Consider the following 15741-nt stretch of genomic DNA (forward strand, 5'->3'; position numbering starts at 1 on the left):
AAATTTTGCTTTTGTGACCAGGACAGTGATGTTTTAAAGTTAACCTATTTCCAATTGGACAACGAGCGAATTTGCACACTTTTATTCACACAAATTTAGAAAAACAACATATGAATAAGAATTAACTAATTTTAAGCAAAAGTGATTTAGAAGTGAGTAGTATTTCGAAATTTACGATTGTACTGTAAATCACTTTCACGAAACAGATCCCAAATATGATCACCCATCAAGTTCTCGTTATATTTTCTTTGGTAGCGGCATTCAGAGTCCAGTATATCACAAAAGCAAAGTTTCAAAGAAATAGTAGCCTTTCTCTATACTGTTTAGACATAATCAATTAGAAAATAACACATTATTAAGGAACAAAAAATATGAATTTTTTGCAGTATTATAGGTAAGTGTTATTTGGCCATTATATTTGAACTGATTATGATGATATGAACGTGTGTTATTTTGTCATGATTTTTCAACTGATTATAGATGATATCTCCACTGTTGTTTGGCCATGACTTTTTAATTGATCATAGTTTATATGTCCAGTTTTATGTGACCATGTTTCAACTGATCATAGATAATATGTCCATGTGTTTGGCCATGATGTTTCAGTTGATTATAGTTTGTATGTCTAGTTTTATGTGGCCATGTTTCCGCTGATTATAGTTGTATGTCCAGTTTTATGTAGCCATGTTCCAGCTGATTATGTATGATATTTCCAGTGTTGTTTGGCCTTGATTTTTCAACTGATTATAAGTGATGTGCTGAAAATTGTTTGGCCATGATAATTCAGGTAAGTACTGTTGAATCATGTTTATAAGTGATATGTTGTTTGGTCGTGAAGATTCGTCTGATTATAATATGTTCAATGTTGTTTAGCCATTATGTTTCAAGTGGTTATAGTTTACATGTCGAAAAGTATTTAGCGATAATGTTTCGACTGCCCTTTGGGTATTTGTCGAATCTTATTTGACGAGTAAAGACGAGTAAACCATATAAGGCTTGTTAGTCCGTGTACACTGAGGCGTTACTAGTCATTGAATTTATATAAACTTTTCCGAGCAGCCACACACCTGGCATCTGGCAGCTTAACCTCACACTACACGACCGTCAAGCCGCATGAGTAGTGTTCAGAGTTTCTATTTCTATCTCTGACTCCTGTTCCCTTTGGGAACTCCCTCAAAGGGGATGGCCACGGCAATAGGGTCTCCATAACTGGTTAACTCCAATACCGCGTCTTAGCCTCGAGTGCCTCACCCTTAACAGGCCACTAGCAGAGAGCAACTCTAGCCCAGTGTTTTCAGAGGCTTCTGCCTAATGTTCCCACCAACTACTGTTACCTAATGTGTCTACCTAATGTTCCTACTAACTATTGTTACTACTGCTTTTACCTATTGCTCCTACTATTTTGCCAAAAGGCAGGGCTAGCGCATAGTGCTCACAGCATAAACATCTAGTGTTAGGAAGAATGAGTTGTGTGAGTTCGGTGTTGTGAAGTGTTATGTGCGACCAGGAGCAATTGTATGTTTGTGAGTGCCAGCAGTCCGCGTGTGTGTGAAGCAGAAAGGAAATACAGTTACCTGGGTCCAAGCAGTGTCACTTGACGACCAGTGAAGTGCTGGGTCACTAAGCAGCTGTCACTGATCCCCTCCTGATAGCCAGGTGGGTACTACCGGTCGTATACCTCCCTGGTCGTTGGCTGCTTGCTACCTGCTTAATGAAAGAGACCAGATGACTTTAAATCCTATTCTTTAAGTAGTTTAGAATTTGAACAAAAAGGTGTTGATCAGTACTGCATAATTGATGGATCCTATTTCTTCTGTAACCTAACCTAAAGTTTTGTGAAATTTCAAAAAGTTATGTTTGATAATGTACCCTTCGTGAGATTCGAACTCTCTAAATGGACATCATATTGTGTGTGTGAGTGTGCGTAGAGAGAGAGAGAGAGAGAGAGAGAGAGAGAGAGAGAGAGAGAGAGAGAGAGAGAGTCAACCCTATCCTTGACTGGAATGCAAGCGAGACATGGCTTCTGAACATTATCCAGGTCATGACACACACATATTCGCCGGCACATCCGCTGGAAGGGATATCCCGCTGTGACGTCACAACATATGTTTTGCCAGTCGGGGTGTCAAGTACGCGTTTCTTGTAAGAGTTTGGTAAACCTGTACAACGGTTTGAATTTTCATAGTATAAAGCCCGATATGATTCACAAAATCTTAATTCGTAATGGTTTTAAAGTCAAGTGAAACCGAATATCACCAATGGCAAAAATTTCAAGCAGTACTTGGGTATGGCAACACTGGAGACGGGTAAAACCTGAGGGTAGGTGACCTAGCCGGATGCTATGACGTCACGCGTTCATCCAAAACCCACATATAAATCTTGTTTACGTTCGCGTTGAGCCCCGGGCAACGCCTTTACGTTCCTTTGCAGGACGATTGCGTGATCGCTTCCCGCGACACGAACAAGGAAACTGTGGTTTTGCGCATGTCCATAATACGTATGTATACATACATAACCATACGTATATTTTACGCATTTGTATCTGATTCGTATCTTTTTATTATGATTTGAACGTAATTCTGCAAGAATTTCTTTCTGTATGAAGAACTGTGTATTACCTTAATTTCTAAGTGTTGGCAAATTATTATATTAAACTAATGATTGAGGATAGTGGAAAAAAGAATACTGCCCACGTATCTCCTGCGTGTGTCGTAGAAGTTGACTTAGAGAGGCAGGAGCTGGGGGGCTACCTTTCAAAAGTATGTACTGAACAAGAAGCCAAGCAAGAATTTTTCCACTAAGGCACAGTCATCTGGTCATAACGCTACCTCGCTCACGCAGGAATTGGCGAACGTGTATGAAGGACAGAAAAACAGGATAATGGAGATATTTAAGAGTAATACAGAGACTGATAAAACATACTGGCATAATCCATAACGGATGTACACATATGGTTCTTGAAACCTATATGTTACCATACCTTCCTGCCCCAGCCACCGCTTGTAACACACTGCTGTATATAGCGGCTCCCACAGCGCTCTACTAGCACGTCCACAGGTCAAGAAGTGTGATGATGCGCATTCATCTCGCTATGGCGAGTGTAGAACAACTGAAATGTAAGTGATCAGTGTGGAAGCTACCTACGTCTCGGGTATGATGAGTCCTGTGATGTGTTTAATCGAAGTTTGTAAAGTTTGGAGAAATGGATGGTGTGCAGAACGTTACATGACGAGAAAGTGTTAACCGTACGTGTCTGAGGAGTTTATTCTTTATTTTTCAGTTGGATATATGTCTGAGCTGGACTAGTTGTTCATTCCTTAGTGAAGTTTGAATGTGTTATATTAATACTTTATGTGATACTAAGTAGTACTTGTTGGGGGAGGTGGGATTTGAGAGTATAAGTTGCTGGTGTGAGAGGTAGAGATGAGCTTTTTATTTCCACGTGGTACTTGATAGTTGGTTATGGGGTGAATTTTACGAGAGGGGGCTTGTGTTGTTGGAAAGAGTTGAATATTGAGCGGGCACCTTGAGGTGGGATTGTACCGGAAGAATCTTTATGTAGTTTGAGAGTGATAACCGTTTTTGATTATTAAGTGATCTGACTTCTTTTTATGTGTGTATGTGTGTGTGATTTGTAGTTGTGTTATAGTTGTTTTTGAAAGGATAGATGACCAGATAGGTGAGGCGTAGATTAAGTTGGAGTGGATGAATTGTTTGAATTGAACAACGGGGGACTTTTCTTTGTCCGAATCTGGTACCAGTGAGAGTTCTGAGGGCATTTAGTTTGTGCATGCACATGGATGTTGATATTAGAGATTGGATATGAGTATCTTATGTATGTTGATATTTGAGATCACATATGAGTATCTTATATATGTTGATATTTGAGATCACATATGAGTATCTTATGTATGTTGATATTTGAGATCACATATGCGTATCTTATGTATGTTGATATTTGAGATCACATATGAGTATCTTATGTATGTTGATATTTGAGATCACATATGAGTATCTTATGTATGTTGATATTTGAGATCACATATGAGTATCTTATGTATGTTGATATTTGAGATCACATATGAGTATCTTATGTATGTTGATATTTGAGATCACATATGAGTATCTTATGTATGTTGATATTTGAGATCACATATGAGTATCTTATGTATGTTGATATTTGAGATCACATATGAGTATCTTATGTATGTTGATATTTGAGATCACATATGAGTATCTTATGTATGTTGATATTTGAGATCACATATGAGTATCTTATGTATGTTGATATTTGAGATCACATATGAGTATCTTATGTATGTTGTTGAGCTGGACGATTGGTCATTCAGGGTTACGGGAAGGTGCAATCCACAGTCATCTGTCAGGGGCCAAAGATGATGGTGGATATCTGCGGGGAGCAGACATTATATATTCAAGGAGCCAGTGTTCTTCTAGTGCGCTATAATGCCGCATGGTTGTTGTTGCATGTGTGGTGTTAGGATAGTGTTGTGTGATTGTAAGGTCAACTGTATATGCGAACACTTCCACGATACCTGATGAGCTTGAGCAATTCTGAGTGACTCAGGCTAAGCGGCCACCTATAAAGCTGGATAAACACCGTTTGTCTTTTTTTTGTGGAGGGTTGCATGAAGCATCCTCTGTGTAAGGATGTCTGTTGTCACTAGTATGAGCGGGAAGGGGGTTGTGGCTAGTTGAAGCCATCCAAAATGTGTTGTATAAGGTTTTTATGCAGTGTGGTGGTGGAACGATTGGGTCTAAATCCGTCTTAAGGAGACAGTGGAATATATTATTTGATATTGTTGTGGATCAGTTTTTCAAGGAGTGAGGATACAAATGAAAACGGTGGTACAGGCCAGTAGGACGCGGAAGAGCTGGGATATTCAAGTTGGAGGTGTTTTCAAGATGGGTACTATGTCGACAGGCTACAAACTGTTTGGGATTTTAGTGCGATGCCATGAGAGGATGAAGATATCTATAACTGTCTGGATTGCTATTGCCACGATCTTGCTGCTACTTCGGGTTAGAAATGCTTCATGTGTTAAGTGGGGTAGTGTGTGGAGCGTGGGTGTCATCGCACGCCGGAGATGGTTGCTGTTGGTTTTGCGGTTTATTATGTTCAGGATAGCGATATGTATGCCAGTTTGCTGTCTGATGTTCAGTAATTGTGGTTGCTGATGGGGTAGTTCAGAGTCTGAATATATTTCCAGGTATGTGTTGATCAAGAGTGGCTTTGTATGAGTGAGTTGTCTGTGTCCCTGTGATGTATGGTTTAAGTTTGGTGTCATTATATTGTGCAAAGGCTGAAAATATATACAGTATATGTCTAGATGATAGATTTAATCATCAGTCCGTTCATCAAAGAATAATATAACCATCTTATATATATATATATATATATATATATATATATATATATATATATATATATATATATATATATATATATATATGATAATAATAATATTGAAAATAAACTATATCTTTATTATTTCAGTATAAAAATATGCATATGAAGTGATCTCCTTAAAGCTGATATATCAGTGAAGTCTGTAGTGCTGCTACCACAGCTGGAACACACACAGCTTTTACTCCTGGTCTCCCTTTAAGCCAGCCAGAGTTGTGATGTGACTCGCTAAAAAATGAACATGGAAAAGCACTTGCGTTAGGCAATTTAAAAGTAACTATATATATATATATATATATATATATATATATATATATATATATATATATATATATATATATATATATATACTCATTTATTTATTCATATATTTATTCTATTCAACCCCAGAACCTGTTTTATGTCCCCTCCTCCCCTCCCTGCACGACTAATGTACCACTTTGGAGAAAGAATGTTATTGACGATAATGTTCAGCCTCGTTAGTAAATAAGACAAGACTACACAAAAGTCTTCTCTGATCTTTTCTACTGACCTTGTATCTTGAACTTGTATTTCAGTTTGTGTACCTGTTATCTCTGCTGATATCATTATAAGTGTTAATGCTGATAATGCTTTTTTGTTAGAGCTCAGATGAATGCTCATAAGACACTGTGACCTACAGACATGGAGGAACTCCCTTTGGGGAAAATCATGAGTGTAACAAGCCCTACAGGACAGCTGGACATATAATTTGAAGATGAACTATGTTCTAAAACGTAGTGGAATGGTTGAGGGGGTGGGGGGGCTCAGTTGTCATACTTATCTTTTTCACTATCGTCTGATGGTGAAGTATGAGACGAGATGATCATCATTTGCATATAGACACATTTTACACCCAGCGTTATGTAGTGATTCATAGAGAAACGTGCAACTGATGTGCTCACCCTACTGGAGATTTTGTTCGTCTGCGTTGAGAGCAGGTTCTGCAGTAATGCTGTCCAACTTTTCTTCCAGTACATTTATGGCTTGCTGACGTCTTTCTTTCTCCAACTGAAGGCCCGCAACTTCATGGGTGATGCGGTTCAAGCTTATGTTAAGTCTGCGTTCGTGCTCCTCGGCCATTTGCCGCTTCTTGAACTGCCTGATAGCTCGTTGTCTCCTCTTTTCCATCTCCAGATCACTCTGAGGACCCAGCTGATACATTTTGAGTTTCCTCCGACGAGCCGTCCCCTCAGGAACCAGCGGTAGGGCGGAATCACTGGTACTGGGGGAAACCTGCTGGTGATAATCCACACCTAGCGATGCTTCAGTCGGTGTGGTTTGTGCTCCCTCACTTGTGGAGCCCCAAGTATCGAGTGAAGGACATGGAGGCAACATATAGTTTTTATCATAATCTCCATGACTGAGATAAGGGGAGTCACTGTGTACAGCCATCATGGGAGGCTCATAAGAGTAGCTGACGGAGCCCGCTGCTGATGAAGTGGACATACTCGTAGGTTCCCATATGCTGGAGGAGGAGGAGGAGGATGCCGCTGCCGCCACCTCGTAATACCGACCTCCTGGCACCGGTTCCTCCAGGCCTTCCCAAGTATAGGACTCTAGCTGGGGCGGGAAGAGTGAGGGGACCGTTGGTGTGTCCAGCACCAAACCGCTCCGGTTTCGACCAGGAGTGTCGGAAGCGTTAGTGTCGGCGTCCTGACTGGGAAATGTGAGGGGCTCCTCCCTGAAAAGCGAGTCCCTCTCTGTCACCTCTTCCTGATCTTTCAGTGGGAACATGGCGGTGTAAGTTACTCTCAGAAAAAGATAATGTCCTTCGTCTAAGAGTGTCAGTGCTCTTCCTCACTAACTGCCATTAACTGGCTTAAGTCCACTTATATATACATATACCTCCCTTCTGGGGCTTTTCCACCCCCTTCACTACTGGCCGTGGTTAGTGACCTATTTATCTTCTGGTAAAACAGGAAATAAAAGATGAAGTAGCCGGGGCGTTCCCAGCTGGGGTAGAACGACACTCTTCCTGTCGCTGGATGAGGTCATGCCCGGGAACGGGTGGTCTGAACAGCGTTTGTGCTCAAACGATGTCTGACCCCAGTGATCTCAGTGCTATGAAATGGACGATCATAGTACGTGTACATAATGCATGTGTGTGTGTGTGTGCGTGAACAGATGTGGACAGCTTCTTGACACGTTCATGTAATCGAATGTAATTCTAGATAGTTACAGTAGACATACCTGTTCTCCATTGCTGTTCTCGAAGGTCTGGCGGCTGGTTAGATACAGTGTCAACTCCCATGTCCCTCACATACACAGCAGCTTATATCCTGTTATATCATATTTGTTTCGACATCTTTCACTGTGTCCCATCCTCATTGCCTTACATTTACTTGAATTTCATCAATAATGCATTAGATCCATCTCTGGAGTATACCTACAAGGTTCCCTCCAGTGTTAATGCAATCTCTCTTACTTTTCATTTTCTCTCATGGCTTTGGTGTCATCAGTTCACGTCTTCAGGTAGGAGTTCAATCAATCCTTCAGGCAAGTCATTGAACAATAAGGGCAGTGATCCCAAGAATGGTCCCTGCAGCACCCTTTTTCAGAAAGATCTTCTGACGTATGTCTCTTTGTTCCCTTCCACTAAGATAATTTTCTGTCCATCAAAGGAGTCTCCCGTCATTCCTTCCTGAAGATCAGGCTTCTTTACCAACCTATTATGTGGTTGAGTGTCAAATCCTCTCTGGCGGTCAAATGCACATAATCCATCTAACCTCTTTTGTCTAAAATGAAACTGACTCAGAAAAGTCTAAGGGTTACGTTACACATGACTTCCTTCCCCTAAAACCGTGTTGTACTTCAATTGGGCAGTTTCTTCCTTGCAAGCTGTCATCCACTGGTTTTCTGATTATCTTTTCCAGTGTTTTGCAGACCGCACTCGTCGAAGAGACTGGTCTTAAATTCTCTGCATCTTCCTGGTCAGTGATAACATTTACCCTCTTTCACAGCCCCAGCACTTTACAATCCTCCAGCGTGATCAGGATCTGTCGGATTTTCCAGTGTACCTGCCCATCTAATCAGCTTATATGGAAAAACTTATCAAGATCATGAGCTTTATCAAATGGGTCATGACCCTTTCGTATTCTATTATTTTTTCTCGCTGTAAAAATTCCAGTGTTTTCCAGGAACGTCTCCCCATTCCATCTCGCTGCCACTAGGGTTCCTCGCATATCGCATCATCATGTATAGCTCTTCCCTTTGAATCCCTTAGCCTGATAACCTGCCCTCAAACGATTATTTGTTCGTGATTGATTCACTTTTCAGAGTTTCTCTCTTCCTCTTTTTTTCATCCTGATACACTTATTCAATGTTCTTATTACCTTTCAATTGATGGTAGGTTGGAGTGCCACGTATGTCTTCTCCACTGCACGTCTTTAAGCTCTTTCGCTTTTTGACACATTTCTGCGGTACCACACCTCTCTGTTTCATGACCATCCCTCTGTATTTGAATCTAAAGGTGCTCATGTCCTGTAAATTTCACAAAAACCCTCCATAACAGTGATCTGTTTACTGAACACTACTTCCCAGCTTATGTCCCCAGAAAAATCATTCAGTTCTGTGTACTTACGTAATTATCCGAACTTCCTCTTTGAGTCTTGCTTCATTTATGTTTTTTTCAATAGCTTTGTCAGAGACCCAATCAGACTTAACATTACCTGGTCTCCTTTTCCAGTAAGTGTACTGTACATGTTATTAGTTTCCAAGCTGCGATGTGTGAGCGTAAGATCTGACAAAGATAGTGTGCCAGCTTATATGATTCCAGTGTGCTTAGTGACACGCTGCCTTCCTTTGGACCCTCTCTGTTAGCTCTGTGTGTTTATCTGAGTGCTGTGACCAAAATTAAGAAACTTACTAGTTTTGGCCTAATGTGTGACCAATTTCTGTTATTGTGTATGATTACTTATTTGTGATTACCTATTTGTACTTTACAGGGAGGGAGTTTTGAACTTGTGGGGCCCCATCTCTTGTTTATATATATATATATATATATATATATATATATATATATATATATATATATATATATATATATATATATATATAAATATATATATATATATATTCATTTATTTATATATATATATATTTATTTATTTATTTTATTTTGCTTTGTCGCTCTCTCCCGCGTTTGCGAGGTAGCGCAAGGAAACAGACGAAAGAAATGGCCCAACCCACCCCCATACACATGTATATACACACACGTCCACACACGCAAATATACATACCTATACATCTCAATGTACACATATATATACACACTCAGACACATACATATATACCCATGCACACAATTCACACTGTCTGCCTTTATTCATTCCCATCGCCACCTCGCCACACATGGAATACCATCCCCCTCCCCCCTCATGTGTGCGAGGTAGCGCTAGGAAAAGATAACAAAGGCCTCATTCGTTCACACTCAGTCTCTAGCTGGCATGCGATAATGCCCGAAACCACAGCTCCCTTTCCACATCCAGGCCCCACACAACTTTCCATGGTTTACCCCAGACGCTTCACATGCCCTGATTCAATCCACTGACAGCACGTCAACCCCGGTATACCACATCGATCCAGTTCACTCTATTCCTTGCCCGCCTTTCACCCTCCTGCATGTTCATCCCCGATCACTCAAAATCTTTTTCACTCCATCTTTCCACCTCCAATTTGGTCTCCCACTTCTCCTCGTTCCCTCCACCTCCGACACATATATCCTCTTGGTCAATCTTTCCTCACTCATTCTCTCCATGTGCCCAAACCATTTCAAAACACCCTCTTCTGCTCTCTCAACCACGCTCTCTTTATTTCCACACATCTCTCTTACCCTTACATTACTTACTCGATCAAACCACCTCACACCACACATTGTCCTCAAACATCTCATTTCCAGCACATCCACCCTCCTGCGCACAACTCTATCCATAGCCCGCGCCTCGCAACCATACAACATTGTTGGAACCACTATTCCTTCAAACATACCCATTTTTGCTTTCCGAGATAATGTTCTCGACTCCTTCAAGGCTCCCAGAATTTTTGCCCCCTCCCCCAACCTATGATCCACTTCCGCTTCCATGGTTCCATCCGCTGCGAGATCCACTCCCAGATATCTAAAACAGTTTACTTCCTCCAGTTTTTCTCCATTCAAGCTTACCTCCCAATTAACTATATATATATATATATATATATATATATATATATATATATATATATATATATATATATATATATATATTGCTTTGTCGCTGTCTCCCGCGTTAGCGTGGTAGCGCAAGGAAACGGACGAAAGAATGGCCCAACCCACCCACATACACATGTATATACATACACGTCCACACACGCAAATATACATACCTATACATCTCAACGTATCCATATATATATATATATATATATATATATATATATATATATATATATATATATATATATATATATATATATATATATGCCCAGGGGTCCTGGGTTCGATCCTGGCTGTTGGAGGTTTGTATGTTCTATGAATGCGCGTTTCTATGCACTATGTTCGTGTGTGTGTGTATATATATATATATATATATATATATATATATATATATATATATATATATATATATATATATTTATTTATTTATTTATTTTACTTTGTCGCTGTCTCCCACGTTAGCGAGATAACGCAAGGAAACAGACGAAAGAATAGCCCAGCCCACCCACATACACATGTATATACATACACGTCCACGTCGACCCCGATATATATATATATATATATATATATATATATATATATATATATATATATATATATATATATATATATATATATATATATACTCATTTCTCAGGTAATCTACAGAAAGGATGAAGATCTGGGTTGGGTGTGGACCAATTACCGCACCTTGAATTCAAACCCAGGATCGGGTCCGACCCCGGATGGGCCCGTTCCTGGGCGGGCCCTCGCTGACTGTCAGTCACGCTGACCATTACACCACGGAAGCTCATGTGAAATTATAACCTCTCTGTCACGATCTCTTTGCACTTTACGGAGAGGGAGTTTTATACTTGTGGGACCCTAAACTTTTGACCATTCTTCACTATCATATAACTTGGTCTGTCCGTTGTGTGTGTATATATATGTGTGTGTGTGTGTGTGTGTGTGTGTTTGGCTGTGTGTGTGTATGTGTGTGTGTGTGTCACATTGACCAACACAAATTTAAGGTTATATTTTTGGGTTTAGAGTATGTGAGTCATCCCATGAAAATTAGGAATGAAGTTAATGTTAGATAGACTGAAAATCTTAAATGAATTACATACAAAAAGTGACTATTTACGAGCTACTTCAGAATAAGAACAATAAGATTTTGTGAATAATATCATTTCCCTTAGCTTCCAACACCAGTATGTATGTATGTATGTGTACGTATGTATGTATGTATGCGTATGTATGTATATGTATGTATGTGTATGTATGTATGTATTTATGTGTGTGTGCATGTATGTATGTATGGACTCAGCACTGCAAGTGTTCGGGTTATTCCTAGATAAAAATACCTACTTCTTTCCCCGAGGGCACGCCTGGGGCAAACCACCGGTCTTTCATGCTCAGGAAGGGAGCGAGTGAGGAGAACGTCATAAGAAGAACATAAAGTGATGCAAAACTTCATGAACGATTTTTTTTTTCTAGGATCTCTGCTGCTGACGTCTGATTTGACTGGTGATTTATCTAATGTGCCCCGTTGTACTTTTAGTCGAAGCGCCCCATGTAAACCCCTCGCCACACGTAAGCTCCTCTTGTGCTGTTGGTCTTAGAGGTCTTGTGTAAACCTCTGTTGTACCGCTGGTCGGAGCACCTTGTATAAACCCCTGTTGTCCTGTTGATGAGAGTGGTGACCCGAGAAAACTTCCGTTGTACTGTTGCTTTGAGCGCCCAGTGTAAACCAATGTTATTCTCTTGGTCAGGATAACCTGTATAAACTCCTGGTGTACTGTTTTTCATTGAGATTCATGCAAACCTTTGTTGCACTGTTAGACAAAGCAGTATATTGACGTAAAGATAAAACAAAACGGGTCAAGATAACACTGTATAGTGAGTGATTGGTGATGGAGGTGATGGTGAAGGCCACGATGTTGGTGAGGAGAGGCCTGACGGTGGTGGTGATGAAGACCACAGTGTTGGTGAGGAGGGGCCTGACGGTGGTGGTGGTGAAGACCACAGTGTTGGTGAGGAGGGGCCTGACGGTGGTGGTGTTTACAGTAGAGCCACGGTGTGGGCATATTTTTGCCAATGACGGCGCGCGGCGGCGATCATCAGGACACAGTGGTTGAAGTTGGCGAGGTAGTTGGTGCAAAGGAGGTGTTGGCGCAGGCGTGGTAAACGAACCTGCTACCGAAATTCAGACGAAATACGCATATGTACGTATCTCGTATGAACACGCCAAGACAAACGTATCATCGGGCCCAGAAACGCACAAGTTGAACATACTGCACACACACGACTTCTATTTACGTTTTGGGTATCAAGAAGGCTTCTTGATAGGACTTAAACGATTCTGGATAGTCTGCCAGTAATATGGATATGGATTAATATTTCAAACCTGGAATGATGAGTACTGGACCACAGGTGTTAAAACTAGGAAAGGAAAAACGTAATGAAAAGGGATATAAGGATATATATATATATATATATATATATATATATATATATATATATATATATATATATTATATATAAATATTTATATATATTCTGTTAATAGAATCACTGGGGGACAAAATTCATGAAGAATGTTGTGTGTCAGGAGTCTGAATATTTTGTCGAAAGAAGACTGGAGTGATGGATGTGTTAGGAACGGAATAGCACGTGTATTTGCTTACCAGTGAATTTCACACACACACACACACACCACACACACACAACACACACACACACACATAGTGGCTTGAATAGCATGTTAAATGACAGATTTGAAATAAATCAGTTCCTTCAGATGGGAAGCAGTATGTGAACTGCCAACATCCGGACCTGATGTCCCACGGGGCTGAACGTACCCTCGTTGGGCGGCTGGTCCGCTGAGTTCACACGTGTCCCGCATTTTTCCAAGTGGTCATAAAGAAAGAGACTGCATTCGCTCTGTTCATTCTGCCTCAGCTTGCCACGATCAATTTACGAATTCGTTGATTACATCGTTAGGTCGAGGAACATACTCATTCCTCTCCTGCCACATATATGTTCATTCATAATTTTCCTCGAAACTCTCTCTCTCTCTCTCTCTCTCTCTCTCTCTCTCTCTCTCTCTCTCTCTCTCTCTCTCTCTCTCTCTCTCTCTCTCTCTCTCTCAAGTGATGCATCAGCAGACCGACCCCATTCGTATTTTCTTGTTTGTGAGCTGTAGCTTAGTTCGTCATTACCATGAGCCTAGAACGAATTCTCCGTCATTCGGTCCCTTAACGCGTTATTCCTCCACTATTACGTAATGTTCCTTCTTGATTTTGCCAACGGCTCTGGAAATTTTGAGCTGAATGCACTTCCAGATTTACATTACTTTTGGTAAACAAACGTTCCCGGTACCACTGGTGTCTTAGCTGTCTCTTCCTTGTAAATCAAGTGACTATTCTACGTCTTCTGTCTCATCCCTGTATCTCCCCTGACGATGTGATCATGAGATGAAAGTGCACTTGAGAACTTGTCGTGTTTCATTTTCGTAATTTTTTTTCATATACTAGAATATGCGCACTACTGTGACCTCTTGCAGTATAAGTATATATATATATTATATATATATATATTTATATATAATATATTATATATATATATATATATATAAATATATATATATATATATATATATATATATATATAAATTATATATATATATATATATAATATATATATATATATATATATATATATATATATATATATATATAATATATATATATATATATTGTTTATTTATTCATTTTGCTTTGTCGCTGTCTCCCGCGTTTGCGAGGCACCGCAAGGAAACAGACGAAAGAAATGGCCCAACCCACCCCCATACACATGTACATACATTCACGTCCATACACGCAAATATACATACCCATACATCTCAATGTACACATAAATATACACACACAGACATATACATATATACACATGTACACAATTCATACTGTCTGCCTTTATTTATTCCCATCGCCACCCCACCACACATGTATACCACATCGATCCAATTCACTCTATTCCTTGCACGCCTTCCACCCTCCTGCATGTTTAGGCCCCGATCACTCAAAATCTTTTTCACTCCATCTTTCCACCTCCAATTTGGTCTTCCTTTTTCTCCTCGTTCCCTCCACCTCTGACACATATATCTTCTTGGTCAATCTTTCCTCACTCATTTTCTCCATGTGACCAAACCATTTCAAAACACCCTCTTCTGCTCTCTCAACCACACTCTTTTTATTTCCACACATCTCTCTTACCCTTACATTACTTACTCGATCAAACCACCTCACACCACATATTGTCCTCAAACATCTCATTTCCAGCACATCCACCCTCCTGCGCTCAACTCTATCCATAGCCCACGCCTCGCAACCATACATCGTTGTTGGAACCACTATTCCTTCAAACATACCCATTTTTGCTTTCCGAGATAATGTTCTCGACTTCCACACATTCTTCAAGGCTCCCAGAATTTTCGCCCCCTCCCCCACCCTATGATTCACTTCCGCTTCCATGGTTCCATCCGCTGCCAAATCCACTCCCAGATATCTAAAACACTTTACTTCCTCCAGTTTTTCTCCATTCAAACCTACTTCCCAGTTGACTTGACCCTCAACCCTACTGTACCTAATAACCTTGCTCTTATTCACATTTACTCTTAACTTTCTTCTTTCACACACTTTACCAAACTCAGTCACCAGCTTCTGCAGTTTCTCACATGAATCAGCCACCAGCGCTGTATCATCAGCGAACAACAACTGACTCACTTCCCAAGCTCTCTCATCCACAACAGACTGCATACTTGCCCCTCTTTCCAAAACTCTTGCATTTACCTCCCTAACAACCCCATCCATAAACAAGTTAAACAACCATGGAGACATCACACACCCCTGCCGCAAACCTACATTCATTGAGAACCAACCACTTTCCTCTCTTCCTACACGTACACATGCCTTACATCCTCGATAAAAACTTTTCACTGCTTCTAACAACTTGCCTCCCACACCATATATTCTTAATACCTTCCACAGAGCATCTCTATCAACTCTATCATATGCCTTCTCCAGATCCATAAATGCTACATACAAATCCATTTGCTTTTCTA

Source organism: Panulirus ornatus, chromosome 64 (genome assembly GCF_036320965.1).
Source record: "Panulirus ornatus isolate Po-2019 chromosome 64, ASM3632096v1, whole genome shotgun sequence".
NCBI classification, from domain to species: domain Eukaryota; kingdom Metazoa; phylum Arthropoda; class Malacostraca; order Decapoda; family Palinuridae; genus Panulirus; species Panulirus ornatus.